The 23,394-nt window shown below is 42.1% G+C and overlaps 1 protein-coding gene across 6 annotated transcripts in view; it reads right to left on the bottom strand.

Annotated features, from left to right (window-relative positions):
* Positions 1 to 23,394, bottom strand: part of ESR1 (estrogen receptor 1) — a 383,776-nt gene that overhangs the window by 280,099 nt on the left and 80,283 nt on the right. The window contains exon 1 of one of the 6 annotated variants that reach the window (XM_061624150.1): positions 7,353 to 7,370. The exons of the other annotated variants lie outside the window; for them this stretch is intronic. The gene's annotated coding sequence lies outside the window, so the exon portion shown is untranslated. Of the gene's footprint in view, positions 1 to 7,352; positions 7,371 to 23,394 lie in introns of those variants that run through there. 6 annotated transcript variants of the gene reach the window in all.

Below are 23,394 nucleotides of genomic sequence, written 5' to 3'. Positions count from 1 at the left end.
GCCTGGTAGCAAATCAGCTACCAGTGCAGATTTCAGAGCAGAGGTATTATGTGCTGACAGGATCTCACTCATGTCAGCAATCTTGCCACAGCATTCTGCACTAACTGCTTCCCCCAGGTCAGGTTGCGCTGCATGGGGATTTTTGTGACCTTGGCTGACTGGCTGCCAGGATTTTTTTAGTTTTGGATTTTGATTAGGAACCCTGACTGGTTGTGGGATGCTGAGCTTTCTGCCTAACTCATAGGAATCTTGTTGTGGTTGGCATGGTATTGCTTTTAGGAAATCATCACTGTCTTTTGTTTTTCTTTTCTATTTGCATTTCATTTACCTTTAAGTTAACTCCCTTACATCCATAAAAGCAACAACAGTGGTTCCATGTACTCCGTTCAACCTTCTCAAACCCATTGATGATGCACCTTGTTGTTTGTTTCTTATCCAATAATGGTAAAAGAGAATTCACATACTGGGCAGCGTGGCTGCAATTGTTGCTCCCAAGCAACAATTCATATGTGAATAGACCAAATCATATGTGTTTTCTCTCTGTCAGTTATCACTCACTGGAATTGGGTTGGCTGTCAAAGTGGGTTTATAGCAGCCCACAGGGCAGACAGAAAAGGGTAGAGAATCTTCTTACTCTTACTCATTTCTCAGACCTCTTTCTGAAGTGAAGGGTCAAATCTGTAAAGATGTTTGGAGCAGCCATGTTAAAAAGTGCAGGGCATTCCAGGCAGTAGATTGACAACCCTACTTGGATATGGATATCTTTTCAGAGAATCCCTAGTCAAGCTTTACCAACAGCACAATCCAAACCATATCTACTCAGAAGTAAGTCCTGTTCAGTCCTATGAGGCTTAGTCCCTTAGTGAGTGTGTTTAGAATTGCAGCCTTCAGGAGCATCCATCTTTACTCCTGAGTGCTCCCATCTGACATCTCCACAACACTAGGCTACTTTCTTCCTACAATGGCCTTCTGGTGACTGGCCTGTGATTGAGGGCACTTAAACTCTTCTTGCTAGAAGCAACTTTGCTAGATTAAATATTCCCTACCCAGGCTCCATCTTTTAGCTAAGATTTCTGTCTTAATTTCCAGTCAGAAAAATGTTTTAGTTGAATTGTATGCTCCAAGCAACTGTGGTTGATGCTTAATGTATCATGCTTAATGACATCACTCGAGCCCCCCTCTAAAAGCTCAGGGTTTGGGAAGCTTCTGACCTAGCAACCCTAAGCCAGACACCAAATTGGTACCATGAAGTGTAATTCTTTTCACCTTCCTTGTGACTCTACTTTCTCCCAAACTGAGATATTGCTTTAAGTTGCTGCTACAACTGCAACTTTGACCTGGACAGGGATGCAGCCTTAAAGGCTTTGGCTCCCAATAATATACCCCAGAAGGGCACCCTAAGCCAGCTCACTTCCATCAGGCCTCTCTACCCACCACCATTATTATTCCAGGTTTTCTCAGTGATTGAGAATATTACCTCCCACCAGTTAGGCTGGGCAAGAAAAAGTCCTGTGCTGCTGAGCTCATATGTCAGACTTTTTGCATGATTAATAACCTTCCGGGCCTGTTTTATTCACTCACCTCTGTAATGACTTTCTTACTTCTCCCTTCCCAGCCTTATCTCGGGAACAATTTGCTTGAGAATTTCTGCCTCGGATTTGTTTCATTTTTGAGACATAGGGCTCATCTACACAGTGGTTTACTGTGTGTTTGGTGCTACTCACATTAAATTTGAATAGGTCACATGACATTACCAGCAACCAGAAGCTATCATGCAGTTTTCCCCCTGTAAATCCCTACTAACCCAATCCACTGATAATACAAAATGGGAAGAAAAAAAAATCTTCACACACTTTCTCTAGTGCTTGCAGATGCTTTGCTCTGATGCTTTTAGATCAGTGTGTCAATCATTTCCCTCTCCACACCCACTCCCTCCTCCTCACTTCGTTCATTTTATTTCCTGTAGACTGACAAGCAACTTCCAGCTGCTCTCCTCCATTCTGCTAGCCTTTTTTATCTTGCTGCAAATGGTGCCTTTATTTTCATTTCCCTCTAACTTGTGCACAAAACCATAACACTACTCAAAGATTTGTATTTCAGCTGTATCCTACCAGGAAAAACACAGATATTGGCACTTCTGAGTTTTTTTTACGGGAACCTACTGCAACTAGTAGAACAGACTGAGCATGCTCAGTCACCTTAGTAACCAAAGGTAGTGGAAATATATAATTAGAGGGCGGGCCCACAAGGAAAAAACGAGACTAATCCTACCCAGAGGAATGCCTGGTTGTATGAATGGGAAAAAGCAATTGGCAGCTAACATTGAGCTGGAACTGCAGACAATGCAAATAAAAACTGAAGGTAAAAGAAGTGTATTTGCTAGAAAAAATGCTCCCATGTAGATGAGACCATAAAGGAGAGGTATCAGTGGAAGTTACTGGTTTTTAACTTCTAGTAAAACCCACTTTGCAAGTATCTAGGGAAGTAAGCCCTTCTTGGCTTATTAAAGTTTACCAAGGGGGTCTGACCGAGTGGATCCAGGGTATGGTCAACACATCATTGCGGGAGGGAGTGGTTCCAGTCATCTTGAAAGAGGCTGTGATCCGACCACTCCTGAAAAAGCCCACCCTGGACCCACTGGTTTGTGACAAGTACCGACGGGTTGAAAATACCCCCTTTTTAGGTAAGGTGATTGAGAGGGCTGTGGTGCAGCAATTGTAAGTACTCTTGGATGAAACAAATTATCTTGACCCATCCCAGTCTGGGTTCAGGCCTGGTTATGGGACTGAATCGGCCTTGGTCGCCCTCATGGATGACCTTTATCGAGAGAAGGACAGGGGGAGTGCGACCCTGTTATTCTTACTTGATCTCTCAGCGGCTTTTGATACCATTGACCATGGTATCCTTCTGGGCTGACTTGGCGAGATGGGTATTGGAGGCACTGTTTTACAGTGGTTCCGATCCTATCTCCAGGGTTGCTCTCAGAGAATAGCATTGGGTGACTGCCTTTCGGCCCCCTGGCAGTTGTGCTGTGGGGTGCTGTAGGGTACCATCTTGTCCCCAGAGCTGTTTAACATCTATATGAAGCCCTTGGGGGCAGTCCTCAGGAGTTTTGGGGTGAGGTGTCAGCAGTATGCTGATGATACCCAGCTCTATTTCGCCATAACATCTGAATTGGGAGAGGCTGTGCAAGCCCTGGACTGCTGCCTGGACTTGGTGGTGGGCTGGATGAGGGCCAATAAACTGAGTCTGAATCATGCCAAGACGGAGACACTGTGGGTTGGTGGTTTCCAAGTTCGGATAATTGGTCAGCTGCCTGCTTTGGATGGAGTCATACTCCCTCTCAAAGAGCAGGTCCGTAGTCTGAGGGTGCTCCTGGATCTATCTTTGTTGGTAGAGGCCCAGGTGACCTCTGTTGCTAGGAGTGCCTTTTACCAACTTTGGTTGGTAAGACAGCTGTGTCCATTTCTGGACCAGGACAGCCTGACCACTGTTGTCCACGCACTGGTAAGCTCCAGGCTGGATAACTGTAATGCGCTCTATGTGGGGCTGCCCTTGAAGTTGGTCCGGAAGCTGCAGCTGGTGCAAAAGTGGCAGCGAGGCTGCTCACTGGGGCAGGGTATCGCCAACATGTTTCCCCACTGCTGAAATAATTGCACTGGCTGCCCATTTGCTACCGTGCCAAGTTCAAGATTCTAGTTTTGGTGTACAAAGCCCTATACAGCTCAGAACCAGGATACCTGCAAGACCGTCTTACCCCTTATATATCCAGTCGATCACTGCACTCTGCAGGTGAGGATCTCCTGAAGATACCATCTTATCAGGAGGTTTATTCTGCACAATATAGGAAATGGACCTTTAGTGTGGTGGCACCTACCCTGTGGAATTCCCTCCCCTTAAATATTAGGCAGGCACCATCTCTGTTATATTTTCGGTGCCTTTTGAAGACTTTCCTCTTTCAACAAGCCTTTTAAGTTGAGACCTGTCCCAGTCTCTCTCTGTTGGAATTGCTTTTTAATTTTTTTTTAACAATATGTTTTTAACCTTTTTTAAAAATATGGTTTTAAAGCTTTTTTAAAAATGTTTTTAACTTTGTTTTGTTTTAATATATTTTAAAGTCTGTTTTTATGATGTTTTAAAGTGTTTTTAGTGATTTTGTTTGCTGCCCTGGGCTCCTGCTGGGAGGAAGGACGGGATATAAATCAAATAATAAATAAATAAATAAGATAAATAAGTAGCTCTCTTGTTATGAGAAGTATAGATTGAATATGAATCAACTTTATTACAAAATCAGCTTTTCATTACAAAGTCAGCTTCATAACCCCTTCCAGTTCAGACAAGTGCTGTGCTGAAATATGTTATCTAGTTTCTCAAAACTTTTCTCCTCCTGAGAAAGAGGCTTCTCAGGGCACTTTAGAATTTCTGTAGAATTTTTTCCTTAAAAGATTGCATTTTTTAAAATAAAAGATTAGCAGCTGTCAGGTGCACAGTGAACTAGCCTCTACGCCTTCCTCTGCTTACAAGAAAGGCCAGCTGAGTATGTCATGGGGTTTTCCAGGAAACACAGGCAGGTAAGAAGGCTGCAGAATGCAGACCACCAGAGAGATGATTTGTGGAATGAAAGAGAGGCCATCATTTGGCCACCTTGAAAGTAAGATAAGTGCAACACTCCCCCCCCCGAAAAACCCAGCATCCCACCCACAAGGATTTCACTGAAATTTACTCTCCCCTTTGATCATTTTCAAATGCATTTTTTCCCTCATTAATTGATGGAGAATGCTCGGGGGGGGGGTGACTCAGGAGAATTTTTTGGCACAGCACTAGTTCAAACAGATTTAATCAGTTACACATCTTTAATCAATTATTATCATTCCCAAGAGGTGGATGTAAATGCTTTGTTTTTAGTTTATTTTGTCATAAGAAAATGAAGCACAGAAAGACACTTTGCAAACCCCAGTACAGGAAAGAAAAGATCCTCGATGACAAGTCACTCAACATGATAGAATCCCTTGAGCTGTAGCACCACCTGTCCACCCAACTTAAGAACTGTTGTGGAAGGGTGAATTACTGAGCACAGTCATCCGTGTTACGAATTTATTTATTTATTTATTTATTTTATTTTATTTATATACCGCCCTAAGCCCGAAGGCTCTCTGGGCGGTGTACAAAAAGATAAAAACAAGCACAATATATAAATACAATAAATACAATAAATCAAGAAACAAAACAAACAAACAACAAAAGAACCAAACAACATCCAAAATACAGAAATGCCGTTAAAATACACTTTAAAATGCCTGGGAGTATAAAAAGGTTTTCACCTGACGCCGAAAAGATAGTAGCGTTGGCGCCAGGCGCACCTCATCAGGCAGACTGTTCCACAGTTCGGGGGCCACCACTGAAAAGGCCCTATCTCTAGTCACCACCCTCCGAGCTTCTCGATGGGATGGTACTCGGAGGAGGGCCTTAGATGTTGAGCGCAGTGTACGGGTAGGTTCATATTGGGAGAGGCGTTCCACCAGGTATTGCGGTCCCATGCCGTGTAGGGCTTTATAGGTCAAAACCAGCACTTTGAATCTAGCCCAGAAACAAATAGGAAGCCAGTGCAGACGGGCCAGAACAGGTGTTATATGAGCGGACCTTCTGGTCCGCGTCAACAATCTGGCCGCTGCATTCTGGACTAGCTGTAGTTTCCGAACAGTCTTCAAGGGCAGCCCAACGTAGAGCGCGTTGCAGTAGTCCAATCTAGAAGTTACCAGAGCATGAACAACTGAGGCGAGGTCGTCACTGTCCAGATAGGGACGTAGCTGGGCTACCAATCGAAGATGGTAGAAAGCATTCCGTGCAACCGAGGCCACCTGGGCCTCAAGAGACAAGGAAGGATCGAAAAGAACTCCCAAGCTACGAACCTGTTCCTTCAAGGGGAGTGTAACCCCATCAAGAACAGGATGAACATCCACCATCTGAGCAGAGAAGGCACTCACCAACAGCGTCTCAGTCTTGTCTGGATTGAGCTTCAGTTTGTTCGCTCCCATCCAGTCCATTATCGCGGCCAGGCAACGGTTTAGCACGTTAACAGCCTCACCTGAAGAGGATGAAAAGGAGAAATAGAGCTGCGTGTCATCAGCGTACTGATGACAACGCACCCCAAAACTCCTGATGACCGCACCCAGCGGCTTACGAATGCCATGTGTGAAGTTATTCCAAGCAAATGGATATATGTATATTAAAATCTTGTGTTAAAAATGATTAAACACTGCACAAATGAAACAGAGGCAGAGATAATTAAGGCAAGAGACAAGTTAATGCATGCTACTGCCCTGCATAATGTTTCTATTACATTTCTCTCCTTATATTAAATTGCAATAGCAATGAGAAAAGAGACCAAAGGGGGGGGCACTAAGAATGATGAATAGAAGTCAAAGTTAACAGAAACCTTCTGAGGACAAAGATAAAAGAAGCTGAATGTTGGAAGATTCAGGACAGACAAAAGGAAGTACTTCTTTACTCAGTGCATAGTTAAACTATGGAATTTGCTCCCACAAGATGCAGTAATGGCCACCAGCTTGGATGGCTTTAAAAGAAGATTAGACAAATTCATGGAGGACAGGGCTATCAATGGCTACTAGCCATGATGGCTGTGCTCTGCCACCCTAGTCAGAGGCAGCATGCTTCTGAAAACCAGTTGCCGGAAGCCTCAGGAGGGGAGAGTGTTCTTGCACTCGGGTCCTGCTTGCGGGCTTCCCCCAGGCACCTGGTTGGCCACTGTGAGAACAGGATGCTGGACTAAATGGGCCACTGGCCTGATCCAGCAGGCTCTTCTTATGTTCTTATGAAATGGCAGGAAAATGAAAGAGGTTTGCTTTTACCAAGCAAGCTTTAATACCTGTTTCAATGACAGCAATACTATAGAAAATGTCACTTTGTTAATAGAGGAGAGATGTTTTACTAAGGGAATTGAAAGAACCAAAAACAGAAAAGGAGAGGAAAAAGAAAAATGAATAGCAAATAAATCCAATCTTCATATAGTGTACAATATTATCCAGGAGCTGAAACACAGCAATATCACATAAAAATATTATTCAGCAGCACAGTTATTCAGAAGTAAGCAATAAGACAGCACATTTGGAGAATCAGGAAGAAAAGGGATAAAGAAGGGCTGATTTCACCACATGTTTTCTGAAAACACTGTACAAATCCAGCCAAAGAGGAGCGCTTTTAAGTCCTGTTCATTTCACTGGGGGAAACTGAAGCACATGCTTAGCTTTCCCATTGAAATAAATGCTTAACTTTAGATTGATTATGCCCATGCTTTACAGCAATCTCTAAGAAAGAGAATCTGAAAAACTTACATTTGCAGACTGTTTGGTGATAAAGCGGCGCCACAGCTTCCAAGTAACACCCATAGTGTCTTGACCCATTAACTGTTTCACAGCAACATGTTGGTACCACTCAAATAACAATCTCTTGAAATTTCTCAAAGTCTTCCAACACCCTAGCTCCATCCAATGTAGTCTGGCTTATTGGAATGTGATCATAGCCATTGGCAATGTTTCTTGGCCTTTTGAAGTGCAGCACTCACCCTAAGGTGCACACTTACTTGGATCTAAATTCCATTGAACTGAATAAACAAACAAAGGACTGAGCTGTACATAAATTAATATATAAACCAACTAGGGTTTTATGTGCAACCTTTCCCGTTCAAATGTACAGCTTTTGAAATAGAAGAAAAAAAGTAACAGAATTGTGATTTAACACTGTGATTTTGTTACATCTAAATCCACCAACTCCACTTGGAAGCAATGCTGAAAGAAAACAAATATTATATATAGGGTTGCCCGGTCTCTGGTTTTCACCCAGAGATTCTGTTTTTTTGGGTGGTATTGTCCAGGTGAGTGAGTCACCCAATCCCCACACTGTTAGCTTTCATTTTTTAGAAAATTAAGTTCTAAGGTGGTCTGGTTCACGAGATGTACACCAAAATGTAAAAAAAAACCCAATTTCTGTTGAATGAGCTAATAGCCGGATGTTCAAATCCCCACCCTTTCAGGTTTTTAGACAATACATGAAGTCAGGGATTTGTTGACCTCCAGGCAATAGCTAGAACCCATGGCAAGTCCTGAAAATAGCTTCCTTTTCCTGTTTATCTGCACAGCACAAGTTGAATACGTTTATAGCTTCCAGCAGCAGCAAAAGTGTGTGTATATACTGCACAATAATTGAGCAGGAGATCTAGAACAAGATCAGAGCAGGATCTTAGTAGGCATGCACAGTAAACAATTTCAATTATGATTATAATAAAAGTGTACATGCAGTTTTTTAATTACTTGCAAAAACAGCATATTATACATTTCATCTTTCAAGTAATTTTTGAACAGAACTACAACTGAACATCAAGAAGACTAAAGTAATGACAACAGATTTATGTAACTTTAAAGTTGGCAATGAAGAAATTGAACGTGTCAAAAATTGTCAATACCTTGACACAGTCATTAACAAAAATGGAGACTACAGTCAAGAAATCAAAAGAAGGCTAGAATTGGTGAGGGCACCTATGAGAGAACTAGAAAATATCCTCAAATGCAAAGATGTATCACTGAACACCAAAGTCAGGATCATTCAGACCATGATATTCCCGATCTCTATATATGGATGTGAAAGTTGGACAGTGAAAAAAGGGGATAACAGAAAAATCAACTCATTTGAAATGTGGTGTTGGAGAAGAGCTTTGCGGATACCATGGATTGCAATAAAGACAAACTGAGGTTATCATACTTTGGACATATAATGAGAAGACATGATTCACTAGAAAAATAATAATGCTGGGGAAAACAGAAAGGAGTAGAAAAAGAGGAAGAACAAGCAAGAGATGGATTAATTGCATAAAGGAAGCCACAGACCTGAACTTACAAGATCTGAACAGGGTGGTCTATAACAGATGCTACTGGAGGTCGCTGATTAATAGGGTTACCATATGTCATAATCGACTTGAAGGCACATAACAACAACACACGCATCTTATAATGCCATTACAATGTGTTATTTTTTTAATTATAAAGAATCAAGAAAGTTGTATTATTATTATTACTAGTAATTAAATTTGTATACCGCCCCATAGCCGAAGCTCTCTGGGCAGTTTACAACAATTAAAAACATTAAAAACAAATATACAAATTTTAAAACACTTAAAAAAAAAATTTTAAAAACACATGCTAAAATGCCTGGGAGAAGAGGAAAGTCTTGACCTGGCGCCAAAAAGATAACAGTGTTGGCGCCAGGCACACCTCATCAGGGAGATCATTCCATAATTTGGGGGCCACCACTGAAAAAGCCCTCTCCCTTGTTGCCATCCTCCGAGCTTCCCTTGGAGTAGGCACCCGCAGGAGAGCCTTTGGTGTTGAGCATAGTGTACAGGTGGGTTTGTGTCGGGAGAGGCATTTCATCAGGTATTGTGGTCCCAAGCCATGTTAGGCTTTATAGGTTAAAGCCAGCACTGTGAATTGAGCTCAGAAACATACAGGCAGCCAATGCAAGTGGGCCAGAATTGGTTTTATATGTCCGAACCGTCTGGTCCATGTTACCAATCTGGCCGCTGCATTTTGCACAAGCTGCAGTTTCTGAACCGTCTTCAAAGGTAGCTCCACGTAGAGTGCATTGCAGTAATCTAACTTGGAGGTTACCAGAGCATGGACAACTGAAGCCAGGTTATTCCTGTCCAGATAGGGGCGTAGCTGGGCCACCAACCGAAGTTGGTACCTGAGCCTCAAGTGGCAGAAATGAGAACCCCTAAGCTACAGTCTTGCTCCTTCAGGGGGAGTGCAACCCCATCCAGGACAGGTTGAACATCCACCATCTGATGAGAAGAACCACACACTAGCAGCAGCTCAGTCTTGTCTGGATTGAGCCTCAGTTTATTAGCCCTCATCCAGTCCATTGTCATAGCCATACACTGGTTCAGCACATTGACAGCCTCACCTGATGAAGTTGAAAAGGAGAAACAGAGCTGTGTGTCATCAGCATACTGATGGCAGCACACTCCAAAGCTTAAAGTTTAATTTTTTCTGAGCTGTTGAAGAGGGCAGTTTATTTGTCTAATTCTTAGCCTGTTTTGAAAACCTTCCCAATATGAAGCCTTAATCCTATACTCATGTTTCTGGGAGTGAAGCTGCAGTACCCATCCCCATAACATCACTAGGGCCCACCCCTGAAATCTCAAGGTTTGGGATGCTTCAGACCTGGCAACCCTAATTACATATTCCTGCAATATCGGCATATTATAGTATTTTGACCAGTGGTTGTCATGCTATTTGAATTCTCATGAGATACTCATGAGATATTTATTCAGGATACAACCCATTTTCTCCTGCATGTTATGAGCATGAATAGCCTTCTTACTGCAGACCGAGGAACCCTCTGGGATAGCACAAGAGGAGCAGCTGCTGCAGGGAGGGGAATTAGTAATAACTGAGGGCAACTCCCCTCCCTTGCACAAAAAATAGTTCATTTCCACTTGCATTGATAACCTTTGAACCTAAATCTTATGGAACAAGATCACTATAAAGAATAAGATTATAATTTAAAATTGTCTGAATAAACTGAAGTGTGTAGCTGTATAAATTAGAACAAATATTTTCAACAGATGTTCCAATGGAAATGTGGGGGAAGGATTCAAATGAATAATTAGAAAATGGGGAGGAAACTGGCTAGATTTATATTAGCTATCACAAATTCTTCCTAACTAAGAGAATTGAATCACAGGAATTCCATAAATTCCATGGGAAAATACATTCTGTTATCCCTGGAAAATGTCATGAGAAACCTTGGCATTCCCCAGCCCTACCCCCCAGAGTAAAATGACTGTATAACTGCCTATGATGGCAGTAATGTAAATCTGTGTAACCTTGCTGTTATAAATGATTAGACTTTAGAGCCCAAATGCTCTTCCCCAAACTTATTAGCTCTGTGATGTCACTAATTATGAGCAACATAGCCTCTAAATCTGCAGCATATTAAGATCCTTATTAGCTCTGTGATGTCACTAATTATGAGCAACAGCCTCCAAATCTGCAACATATTAAGATCCTAACACTATCATCAAGTATAGAGGCCATATTTTGAACTAAAAAGAGTGGGCAACATTTCACCTACTCACTAGGTCATATGGGCAAAGAGTTCTATCAATAACTTCCCATTGCGAATACCAGAAGAGGCCTCAGGAAGAGTCTTTGCTTTATGCACCTCAGCCACTTGCTCCAAGATAGAGGCCTGTGGCCTACTAAAAGTATCTAAGAACAGGCATTTGTGTTCTTGAAATTAAGGGCTATCCTGGAAAGTGCCTGTGGCCCAGATTGAAACCATAGGCTGCCAGTTGCCTATTCCTACCATAACACAGCATTCAGCCTGTGACCTACATGCTCACACGGGGGTTGAAATTGATTAATCTTAAGGACAAAGTGTGAACTTCCTTATCAGTTTCACCTTAGCAGCCAACTAAGCTGCAAAACAGTACTTTAAAGATGTACTGAGCAGGGTAGAAATCACAGGGGCATTAGAGGGTGGTCAGAGGCCAGATCCCTGGGTCTTTTGCACTGAGCCCGAAAAGATCTCCCTCCCTTCCTTTTCCATTTTTTTAAACTTTGCTTTCAGGGTATCTGGATGCACTGCAAAGCACTGTACTGGTAAGACCCCAGCCACCCACAATCTTAATTTGGCTAGAGACATCTATACACATAAATTGGCATACCTACATTTTATGCAGATTTATGTCATGGGCCTGTGCCCCTATCCTTTAGGTACCTAGCAATGTCACTGATGATGAAACAGATGATGGGCTCCCATTAGGGATGGGGGACAAATCTGATTCAGTTGCATTTAAAGTTGAATCTACCTAATTTACACTTTCCAAACAATATGTGAACTGAAACACAGACACCATTCAAAATTTGCACTTCTCTGAATTTTGCAATCCAATTATCTAGCTGTGTAATGTGTACAAAATTGCATATAAAGTTCATAAAATGAGTAAATGCCTATATTAGTGATAAGTATATATTTGTAGGACGCACCCTATTTTCTGTAATGTTGTTTAGGTTGTTTTTAACTGTTTTTAATTATGTGTTTAAATTTGCTGTAACCTGCCTGGGACCTTTGGATAAAGCGAAGGTAATCAATTCCAATAATAATAATAATCACACACAAAAATGCATTATGTTAGGGAAATATTAATATATGGGAAAATATGCTTTGCAAAATGTGTGTATTAGGAGAAATTGCATACATTAGTATTAGCAAATACTTGCACTAAAATGCTAGTGAATTTTCATAAGGACTTTTTTTTAAAAATGCATACTGATGTGGGGATGTGGAGAATTGAATTTAAGATTAGAAAAATGAGAAACTGAGAGAAACCAAAACTAACAGATTTGCTCATTGCTAGCTCCTTTGCAAGTCCTATTTTTATTTTTTAATTATAATTATTATTTGATTTATATCCTGCTTTTCCTCCCAGCAGGAGCCCAGGGCGGCAAACAGAAGCACTAAAAACACTTTAAAACATCATAAAAACAGACCTTAAAATACATTAAAACAAAACAACGTTAAAAACATTTTTAAAAAGCTATTTTTGTAGGTCAGCCTATCTTTTTCTAATGTGCAGTAACATATATCATTCTTCCACATCTTAAAATTGCCCAGTAGGAAAGGTTTCCCACCCTTTCTATATTGAGCAGCCCCTAAATTGAGACTTCCAAGGACCGTTCTGCAAAGCCTGAACTGCAGTGAGGATACACTTTTGTCTTAGATGAACATCTCTCAGGTATTGCCTTTTCTGTTTAAATCTACCCAAGTATGAGGACTACCTGCTCTTTCTCGTTGTTGTAAAAACAAAAAAGAAGCCTGGGATTACCAGGATTCAGAAGGATGCATTGGATAACCCTGCTGGAAGCTAAATTCTGTAATTTTCCAGATGAACTGAGCTATCCAGTAAACTAACACTGTTGGCCAGGAACTACTTTATTTTCCTTAAGAAGTGGCTGGTGCCAGAAAGCTACATGAAATATTTCTTTAGCCTGTATGTGTCCAACTCATACTGTGCAGAAGAAATTAAACAACTAATAAAGAAGCGGGAAAACTTCATCCTGAGCCATTTGTTTAAAACATTGGCAGTTTGGCTAAAAAAAATTTGATGTAAAAAAAGAAAATCCATTTTGCTTTTCCTAGCTGCTCAAACCAATGGTTACACACACTTATTTTCTTCCTGGATGCTTTTTCCTAGAACTAATATCCCATGAACTCAGCTGGCAATTTATAGGAGTGGGTTTTGTTTTGGAAGTGAAATATAACATGTTTGTCAAGAGGAAAGGAAGATTATTTCTTTTAGCCCCTCACAAAAAGCCTTCAACAGCATGTTGGAACTAGCTGTTTTCTTAGATAGGATCTCTACTTAAAAAAATATAGAGAAGCACAGAATGCTTGCATCTGTCACAAAGTAGGAGTTAGCATCAGTGATCTGGTGTTCAAAGGAAGAAGCACTACTCATTGCTTCAAGTGCATGAGACAGTAACTGAGCAAGAGGCAATGAAAACCCTGACAATGCAGAACAGCTTTTCCCTACATTTCTTACATTCAATCCATATTTTTCATTTCTTAGTTGCCAAAGAAGAGGGATCGTTATTAACCATTTTCCTAACATTTTTTCATGTGCAAAATGATTTGCAATGCTTATCGTTCTCCATCACATCCCTGAGAGCCAAGTCAATGATGTTCCTATTTTACAAATTAAGAACTGAAGCTGTAGCAAAGTGAGTGGCCAACAAAGCATTGAGTAAGTGATTTGAGCTCTAATATTCCACATCTAAATTCAAAACTCTACCCAGTGGGACATGCTTGATAATCATATATTGCCATTAGCCTTACTAACTCACATATACTGATACATAGTCTGTGAATGCAGATTACACTCTGTGATAATCTGTGGTAGGGTACTAGATAGATACTCTATTCTAGGCTAATTCTGGAGCCCCTAAAATTCACCTTTTAATATCCTGGTAAGTTCACTGAAATATATTTTGTGGGGTAATGAAACCTGTTTAAAATTAATTCAGGACAGAAACTAGAAAAAGCATATATCTGATATGCACAAAAGAACACTGATATTCAATCAATTAAAGAACAGATTTGTAATTGTTAAAAAAAATCTTGCCCTAAAGACATTAGACAGGCACAGGAAATCAAACTTGCAGAATCAATACTTCTAAGAGTAATTATAGCCATGGAAAGCAGTTTTCAGTGTTTCACCTTCTCTTTCAGACATTGTCAATGCTACAGTTCATAGTTACACATACATCAGTTGCTGAAATTTATGAGTGTTCAGTCTGCTGAGTTTGATGGAAAACAACTCTTATGGTCATCCAGTCAGCTAACCAACTGCAATACACACACACACAATAGTAATAATTGTCATGTGGATGATTGTCTCAAAAAATAAACACATCAAGATTGCAATCATATGCATGCTTTCCTGAGAGCAAGTTTCCTGAGCAACATATTGAGTAACCCTACTGTAAATCTTTGGGAAACATTCTTGCAAGGTTCGTCAGTTTAGAGAAACCTTCTGAAGCTATAGTTTGTAAAAGTCACTTCTGGCAAGAACAAATACCTCTGGTTGTTTCAGGAGATTTTGATAATCAAATAGAATAAACGCTTAGAGGTCATTACATTCAAGCGGCATATAAATTTTGTTAAATTAAAACAAATATATAAATTGCTGATTGTCCCTGCAAGAGCTATTTGAATGTTTATTGCACGAGAGCCTCTCCGCTGCATGTGGCATAGCTTTGCTCCCAGTACTCAAAGCTTTGTAACATCACACACTAATGACAGATCATAGCTAATATAAAATACTAAATAACAAGCTGCTGAACTGCCATTTGGCCCTTCCAACCACCAAAAAAGTTTTTTTTTTAACCTCCATTCATCTCACTTGGGTAATACTATCCATAATAGTGTCTCTTTACTTGGGCTCTAATTCTAGATCAATATTCTAGTCTCTGTCAAACTGTCATTTTACTTGGAGGAGCAATGCTGATCTGCACCCAAAAGCTGCAATCCACTCAATCAGTTAGAAATTACATGTCATTTTGGAGTATTCCTTCTAAAGAAAAGATCTAATCTGGAGAATTCTTTTCATGATGACAAACCATGTAAGAAAATTAAAGGTTAGAATGCAGAAGAGACAACTTTACTGTAAACTGCCAAATTTGTCTTTCCCACAGCTAAGAAGGACAAACCCTTTTTTATGATTAATTATTGCAGTCGTTCAGAGACCAAACATCATCACTCTCATTTCAGTTACTTAAAACTACTCCTTGCCTTCATACCAAAGTGATTTATCAGTGTTCTTGTGAAAGGCAATGCCAACCACTTCAGTAGGGCATGAAAAAAAAGAGATGCTGGAGACGGTATTACACCCTGCTGGTTGGTCCCTGAAGGGATTGTCACTTTCTGCACATTCTATAATTTGTTTCATGGTTCATGTCATAGTAGAAAGCCAGGAAATAAAAACTTCAGAAGTTGAAAGTTAATAATAATAATAATAATAATAATAATAATAATAATAATAATAATAATAATAATAATAATAATAATAATAAACTTTAATTTATAAGCCGCCTATCTGGCCGATGGCCACTCTAGGCAGCGAACAATAAAGTTCTAGGGCTATGTGCGATCTCGTAATATCCAAGCAAAGCGTCATACCCTGGAATATTTTAGTGTTTTCTTTTTATTCCAGTGTTTTAATCTACAACTTCAATGTACAGCCATCATATACAATTAATATTCTACAATAATGCTATCCTAGAACAGAAGTGGGGAATCTTATTCAGAACAAGGTCCACCTTCCCTTCTGAGCAGTCTTCCTAGGCCACATGCCAGTGGTGGGCGCAGCAGCCAGAGGCAAAAGTGTGAACAGCAATAAATGTAAAGTTTTCCTTTGTACAAAAGACTAGTTTCTACACACATGCACACACACAAAAGCAAGAGGCATTCTCAGATTTCAAGGACACGTTCTAGCCAGGCAAAAACACACTTTGGGATATGAAGCAGGGCCAAGGTGTGTGGCTTGGGGAGAAAAGGTGTGGCTTGGGGGAGAGTTCTGAGGGATAGATAAAGAGGCCTGGAGGGCCACATTTGGCCCCGGGGCCTGTGGTTCCACCACTTTATCCTATAATAACAAATCTACATTTAAAAATTGACAAATGTTATGCTTTCTAATGCGATTACATTGGACCCATCCCTGAGCAGAGCTATTTAAATATTGTTCACATTCATTATGAATTTCCATTCTTTTAGCAAGAAGAATACCTAAATAGCAGGGGGAGGGGCAGACACATTTTGTTGGACCACAGTTCTGAACCACATGTACACCTTTTTTACTCTCATCTCCTTCTGGGTCCACATTTGATGTTTTTGTGGCACAGAAAGCATAGCTACTTTGGTTTCCAATTTGTAACAGCTTCTTGGAATCTGACATGTAAAAATGTCCATATTTCAAATATGGACATAGTTCTCCTGTCATAGATTCAATCATTAAAATGGACTAGAATGGAAACATATAGGCACACCACCAAAGTGTTAGGCACAATTCAAAGTGATGGTAATTGCCTTTAAAACCCTAAATGGCATGGTTACTTACGAACTACTTCCAGGGCTAGCTCTATCATTAGGCAAAGTGAAGCAGCAACCTCAAGCAGCAAGGCCAGTGCCAGTGCATGGTCAGGTGGGGCACTGGCCGAGGGCCCAGGACTGTAGAGGGCCCACAACGCTTCATATGTGACACTACTGCTGCTGCTCACTAGCTACCCAGAAGCAGCAGGGCTGCTGAGATAGCAAAGAGCAGAGCCAAAAGCTCCAGGTGCCTACAGGAATTGCCAGGAAGAACGAGCCCACTCCCTCCTCCTCCTTTCCCTGTGGCCACATTCTGCCTACAAGGAAGGGGCCCTTTGGCAGAACTGGCTTTGGAGAATTAAAAGCAAAGATTAATGGGAGGGATGAGGAGCAGAGCGGGCCAAGCGAGGGGCAAGCAGCCAGGCACACACCACACAGGCAGGCAAAAGTTGCAGCACCAAGCCGCCCGGGCCCTAAAGAGGTGCTACTTCCAGTTTTCTTTCCTGCCCTTCTTGTCTTTGTAACAACCAGGATGCATCTTCATCTGAAGCCGATACTCCCTGGAAGTTATTTTGTGCAAATACTAGTACACAGTATGTGGGTGGATGTTAAAAAATACCCCCACCTCGTGGCAAATGCGAAGAGTTGCAAACAGGCGCTTGTCCAGGCACTTGTTAAAAATCATTGTATGATTAACTCACATTACAATATATACGAGTCTACTCAGAAGTAAGTCCCTTTATGTTTAATGGCACTTAGTCCTAGGTAAATCAACTTGGGTATAGGATTGCACTAATTAGGCTAGATAAGGGCTGACTGAAGCTTTGAAGCCGTACTAATTTGGTGGGGGAGAGAAAATATGGTCCTTTATAGTACAAAGATGCATCACTCTGGTTAAGGCAAGTAAAATTTGATGCCTATAATACAAGGATTGATCTGCAATCCAATACATGTCTACTCAGAACAAAGCTCTACTGAGTTCAAAGAGACTTACTTCCAGGTAAGTGTGTAGTGGATTGCAGCTTTAGAATCATAGAATAGTAGAGTTGGAAGGGGTCTATAAGGCCATCAAGTCCAACCCCCTGCTCAATGCACGAATCCAAATCAAAGCATTCCCGACAGATGGCTGTCCAGCTGCCTCTTGAAGGCCTCCAGTGTCGGAGAGCCCACTACCTCCCTAGGTAATTGGTTCCATTGTTGTATGGCTCTTAGGAAGTTTTTCCTGATGTCCAGCCGAAATCTGGCTTCCTGCAACTCAAGCCCATTATTCCATGTCCTGCACTCTAGGATTATTGAGAAGAGATCCCAGCCCTCCTCTGTGTGGCAACCTTTCATGTACTTGAAGAGTGCTATCATATCTCCCCTCAGTCTTCTCTTCTCCAGGCTAAACATGCCCAGTTCTTTCAGTCTCTCCTCATAGGGCTTGGTTTCTAGTCCCCTGATCATCCTTGTTGCCCTCCTCTGAACCTGTTCCAGTTTGTCTGCATCCTTCTTCAAGTGCGGAGACAAGAACTGGACACAGTATTCAAGATGAGGCCTAACCAGTGCTGAATAGAGGGGAACTAATACTTCACGCGATTTGGAAACTATACTTCTGTTAATGCAGCCTAATATAGAGTTTGCCTTTTTTGCAGCCACATTGTGCTGTTGGCTCATATTCAGCTTGTGATCAACGACAATTCCAAGATCCTTCTCACACGTTGTATGACTGAGCCAAGTATCCCCCATCTTATAACTGTGCATTTGGTTTCTTTTTCCTAAGTGTAGAACTTTGCATTTATCCCTGTTGAATTTCATTCTGTTGTTTTCAGCCCAAAGCTCCAGCCTATCAAGGTCCCTTTGAATTTTCTTTCTGTCTTCCACAGTATTAGCTATGCCCCCCAATTTTGTATCACCTGCAAATTTGATAAGCATGCTCTGTACCTCCTCATCCAAGTCATTAATAAAAATGTTGAAGAGCACGGCGCCCAGGACCAAGCCCTGTGGTACCCCACTCGTTACTTTCACCCAGTTTGAGAAGGAACCATTGAAAAGCACTCTTTGAGTACAATTCTGGAGCCAGCTGTGGATCCACCTGATAGTTGTTCCATCCAGCCCACATTTAGCAAGCTTGCTAATCAGAATATCATGGGGCACTTTGTCAAAAGCTTTGCTGAAGTCGAGATATATTATGTCCACAGCATTCCCACAGTCTACAAGGGAGATTACCCGATCAAAAAATCAGATAAGATTAGTTTGGCAGGATTTGTTCTTCATAAATCCATGTTGGCTCCTAGTAATCACTGCATTGCTTTCAAGGTGCTTACAGATGGACTGCTTTATAATCTGCTCCAGAGTTTTTCCAGGGATTGATGTTAGGCTGACTGGTCTGTAGTTCCCCAGTTCCTCCTTTTTGCCCTTTTTGAAGACAGGGACAACATTAGCTCTCCTCCAGTCATCCGGCACTTCACCAGTCCTCCACGATTTTGCAAAGATAATAGAGAGTGGTTCTGAGAGTTCTTCAGCCAGTTCCTTCAATGCTCTAGGATGCAGTTTATCGGACCCTGCCAATTTGAACTCATTCAAAGTGATTAGATATTCCTTGACCATTTGTCTGTCAAGCTCAAGCTCCAATCCTGCCCCTTCTACTTCATGTTCCCCGGGAGGTTCATAGACCCTTTTATGGGAGAAGACTGAGCCAAAGTAGGAATTGAGCACTTCTGCCTTTTCTTGGTCATCTGTTATCATTTTTCCTTCCTCATTGAGTAGCTGTGCCACCATTTCTTTTCTCTGTCTTTTACTATGGATGTACCTGAAGAAAGCTTTTTTGTTGCTTTTAGCATCCCTCGCTAACCTCAGCTCATTCTCAGCTTTAGCCTTCCTGACACCATCCCGGCAATTCCATGATACCTGCCTGTACTCTTCCTTTGTGGCCTGGCCTTCTTTCCACTTCCTGTATGTGTCTTTTTTATTTTCAGGCCATCTCTAAGCTTTTTGTGAAGCCACATTGGCTTCTTCTGCTGTTTCCCCCCTTTTCTCCTTGTTGGAATTGCTTGCCATTGCGCTTTTATAATTTCCTTTTTTAGAAACTCCCACCCATCTTGGACTCCTTTTCTCATTAGGGTCGCTTGCCATGGAACCATACTTACAATTGTTCTGAGTTTATTGAAATCAGCTTTCCTGAAGTCCAGGGTGTGTGTATGGTTACTCTCAGCTTTTGCTTCTGTTAAAATCAAGAATTCTAGTATGGTGTGGTCACTTTCCCCCAGAGTTCCCATAACTGCCACTTCATCCACCAAATCATCTCTATGGGTTAGAATCAAGTCCAGGATAGCTGATCCTATGGTTGCTTCCTCCACTTTCTGTAGGAGGAAGTTATCTCCAACACAAGTCAGAAATTTCTTGGAGGTGCAGTGTTTGGCAGCATTTGTCTCCCAAAAGATATCAGGATAATTGAAGCCCCCCATTACTACTGCATCATGACTCCTCGAAACATTGGCAATTTGCTTTTCAAAAGTTACATTCTCGTCTTCTCCTTGATTGGGTGGTTGGTAGTAGACTCCAAGCACCACATTCCTTTTCTTACTTGCCCCATTAATTTTAATGCAGATACTCTCTGTGGAGCTACCAAACTTATCTTCCTGTATTTCTGTGCAGGGTTATATATTTTTAACATATAGCACGACTCCACCTCCCTTTTTATTCCTTCTATTCTTTTTGAACAAGTTATATCCTTCAATTGCTGTATTCCAGTCATGGGAGTCATCCCTCCAAGTTTCAGTTATACCAATCAAGTCATAATTGCCCTCCTGTATTAAGAGTTCAAGTTTTCCTCCTTGTTTCCCATGCTCTGAGCATTAGTATACGGACATCGAAGACCATGTGATTTATGGCTTGGCTTCCTTACTACTTTTTTTCTGAGGGCTGTTACTGGGCCCTATTAGAGCTGATCTCTTTAGTCCTGCTACTGTGCATAAGCCTTCATCAGTCGTTACCACCAAGTTTACGTCTCCCTCCCCCTTAGGATTCAGTTTAAAGCCCTCCTGATGAACTTCTCCATGCTGTGGCCAAACACATTCTTCCCAGTCCTTGTGAGATGCAACCCATCACTTGCCAGCAGTCCATCTTCCAGGAAGTATAGCCCATGGTCCCAGAGTCCAAATCTCTCACATCGACACCACCTTCGTAGCCATTCATTCACACAGAGTATTTCCCTTTCCCTTTCTACTCTTAAGTACTGGAAGGATGGATGAAAAAACTATCTGGGCCCCAAAGTCCTTGAGTTTCCTTCCCAGAGTTCCATAGTCTGATGTGATTTCTTCATAGCTCCGTTTGGCAGTATCATTTGTTCCTACATGGATGAGGAGAAAGGGATACCTGTCAGTGGGCTTGATGAGTGATGGCAATCCTTCCGTCACATCTCTAATCCATCCTCCTGGTAGACAGCATACCTGGCGAATCCACGGATCTTCTCGGCATACTTGGGTTTCGATCCCAAGCAGTAGGGAGTCTCCCACTACTAGTACTCTTCCCTTCTTGTTGTGGGACGTGGTTTCATTGTCCCTGCTTGATTGAGCTTCAGCCTCTTGCTCATTGTTGCACGGGGTTGTGATGTTCCTATATTAATGTATATATGGTAAGTGTTGTTGTTTTAGAAGATACATGGTAAGTGGAGTGAAAGAGGAGGGGGAGTGAATGGGCAGTAGAATGCGAGATGATTGGCTGAGTGTTTAAAATGGCTGAATGTATAAAAGGAAGAGTGAGAGTGGAATCGGGGGGGAGAAGAGAACTGAGTGGGTTGCTTGGTGGGGTTTAGAGAGTTGTTTGCCAGGAGGGAGGTGGAGTTCGGATTAGTATTGAGTAAAACCATATGCTTATGTGCCTTAAGAAGAAATCTTGTTAATCTTGTTAGCTTTGTTATCTGTAATAAATACTTAATTTGGTTTACCAAAGGCCTGATCCTTGGCTGGGGTTTCACAGACCAGAAGGGAGGGTAAGGTAATGACCAAGGCTGAAGGGGAACTGTAACAAATGGTGGTAGCGGTGAAGAGAATAACAATACCAGTATTTAGAGTCTCTGGGAATACTAGTATTGGGACGTTACTGGTGGTTGCCTAGCAGGGGGATCTGTTGAGATCTGTGCTAGAGCGGGGAGAGAAACCATAAGAGAGAGCGGTCTGGACTGGTGGAGTCCCTGGTGGTGCCTAGTGACAGGCAGTAGCCACGCGCAGGTAGGAACCTGACAGGGAGAGCCAGGGAAGGACGCATCACAGGGGTCACCTGTAATTCTTCCACCACAGGCTGTCCTCCAGTCTCCTCCTCGAGTGGTTGAAAACGGTTCCATAGTTCCACTGGTAAAGGGTGTCTTCTAGCTCTTCTGCTCCTAACTGTCACCCTTTCCCACGGAGTTTCCTCCACTTTGTTGCTCCTCTCCTCTTCTGCTACTTCATGCTGTTGCTCTTCCACCTCCACTTCTCTTTGCTGCTGTTGTTCCAGCGTTCTAAGAACTCCTCATCTTCTCTTACAGTCCTCAGTGTGGCCACCCCCCGTTCCAGGCCTCTCACTTTTTCTTCCAACAATGTTACAAGCTTGCACTTGTTGCAAGTGTACGCCATGTTGTTCTCAAGTAAGAAAACAAACATGGCACACACCTTGCAGGTCACAACCACTGGAGCACCCTTCCCACTCATTCTCTCTTCTACCATTTCTTTCTTTCTAACTACTTGTTTTTGAGTGGCCTGTGCTTTGTCCTGTCCTACTTCACGGTAAACTTGAGAGTCCCAATGGTATGTGCTGCACTGTACAAGGGGAAATAGTATTTTTTTTCTTATTTTTTTTTTTAGGGACTTCCCCCTTGACCTCCCCTGTGGAACTCCTTTGTCTAACTCCTGTTTGCTCTGCCTGTTTGCGCTCTCTCTGAAAGCTGGCTTGCTTATATCTCCTCACCTATAGGCCAACTGAGACAACTTCCTCTGCTCTGTTAGGAGTCAGGAAACAGAATTAAAGTCCCAGCACACACACTTGCTGCTTGTTGCCCTCAGCAGTTCTCAGGCCACGCCCTTAAGCCAATAGCTATCAGGCCACACCCCTTCCAATCAAGCTGCTATGGAGCCCTTCAGAGCACACAGCTGAGAGCACACGGCTTCAAAGCTTTAGGACATAATCCAACTCACATTTACACCAGGCTAAGGCGAGTTGGAAATGGCGGACCTCTGGCTATATTGGTCTACACTGGCATATGTCTCTCATCCCGGCTCAGCCAGAGGTCCGCCAGGAAAGTTCAGCCCAGTGTAAGGGGATCTGACAGAAGCTGGGGAAAGCCTGCAAAAGGTGCGTTCAAGGGGCATGTCAGAGGAGGAGCCAAGGAGGGAACTTACGATATGCAGGTCCCGTTTCCTCCATCATGGCAGCTGGTATGCTGGGGAAAGGGGTGGAAGAAGGAAACATGTATTTTGTTTCCTTCTGCCACACCCTGCCAGTGCGGCCAGCATCCTCCCCCCCAGGGGCCTCTGAGCAGCAGCTGATTGTGGCAGCCACTTCGGCTGGCTCCGCCTCTGCCGGTTTCATTCCTGCCAGCTTCTGGCAAGTTGGATTGCTCTGTTAGTCTCCTTTTACAGCCATTTGAATTCTGCCTTCTGTATCTTCCCAAGAGTTATGTAAGGTAGGTTAGGCTGAGAGTTAGGGACCAGCCTAAGGTGGTAAATCAGCAAAAACAATGATGAGTAAAAACATTTAAATGTAAAAATGCTA

This window comes from Rhineura floridana, chromosome 4 (genome assembly GCF_030035675.1).
Source record: "Rhineura floridana isolate rRhiFlo1 chromosome 4, rRhiFlo1.hap2, whole genome shotgun sequence".
NCBI classification, from domain to species: Eukaryota; Metazoa; Chordata; class Lepidosauria; order Squamata; family Rhineuridae; genus Rhineura; species Rhineura floridana.
This window is presented reverse-complemented; position numbering and strand designations above follow the sequence as displayed.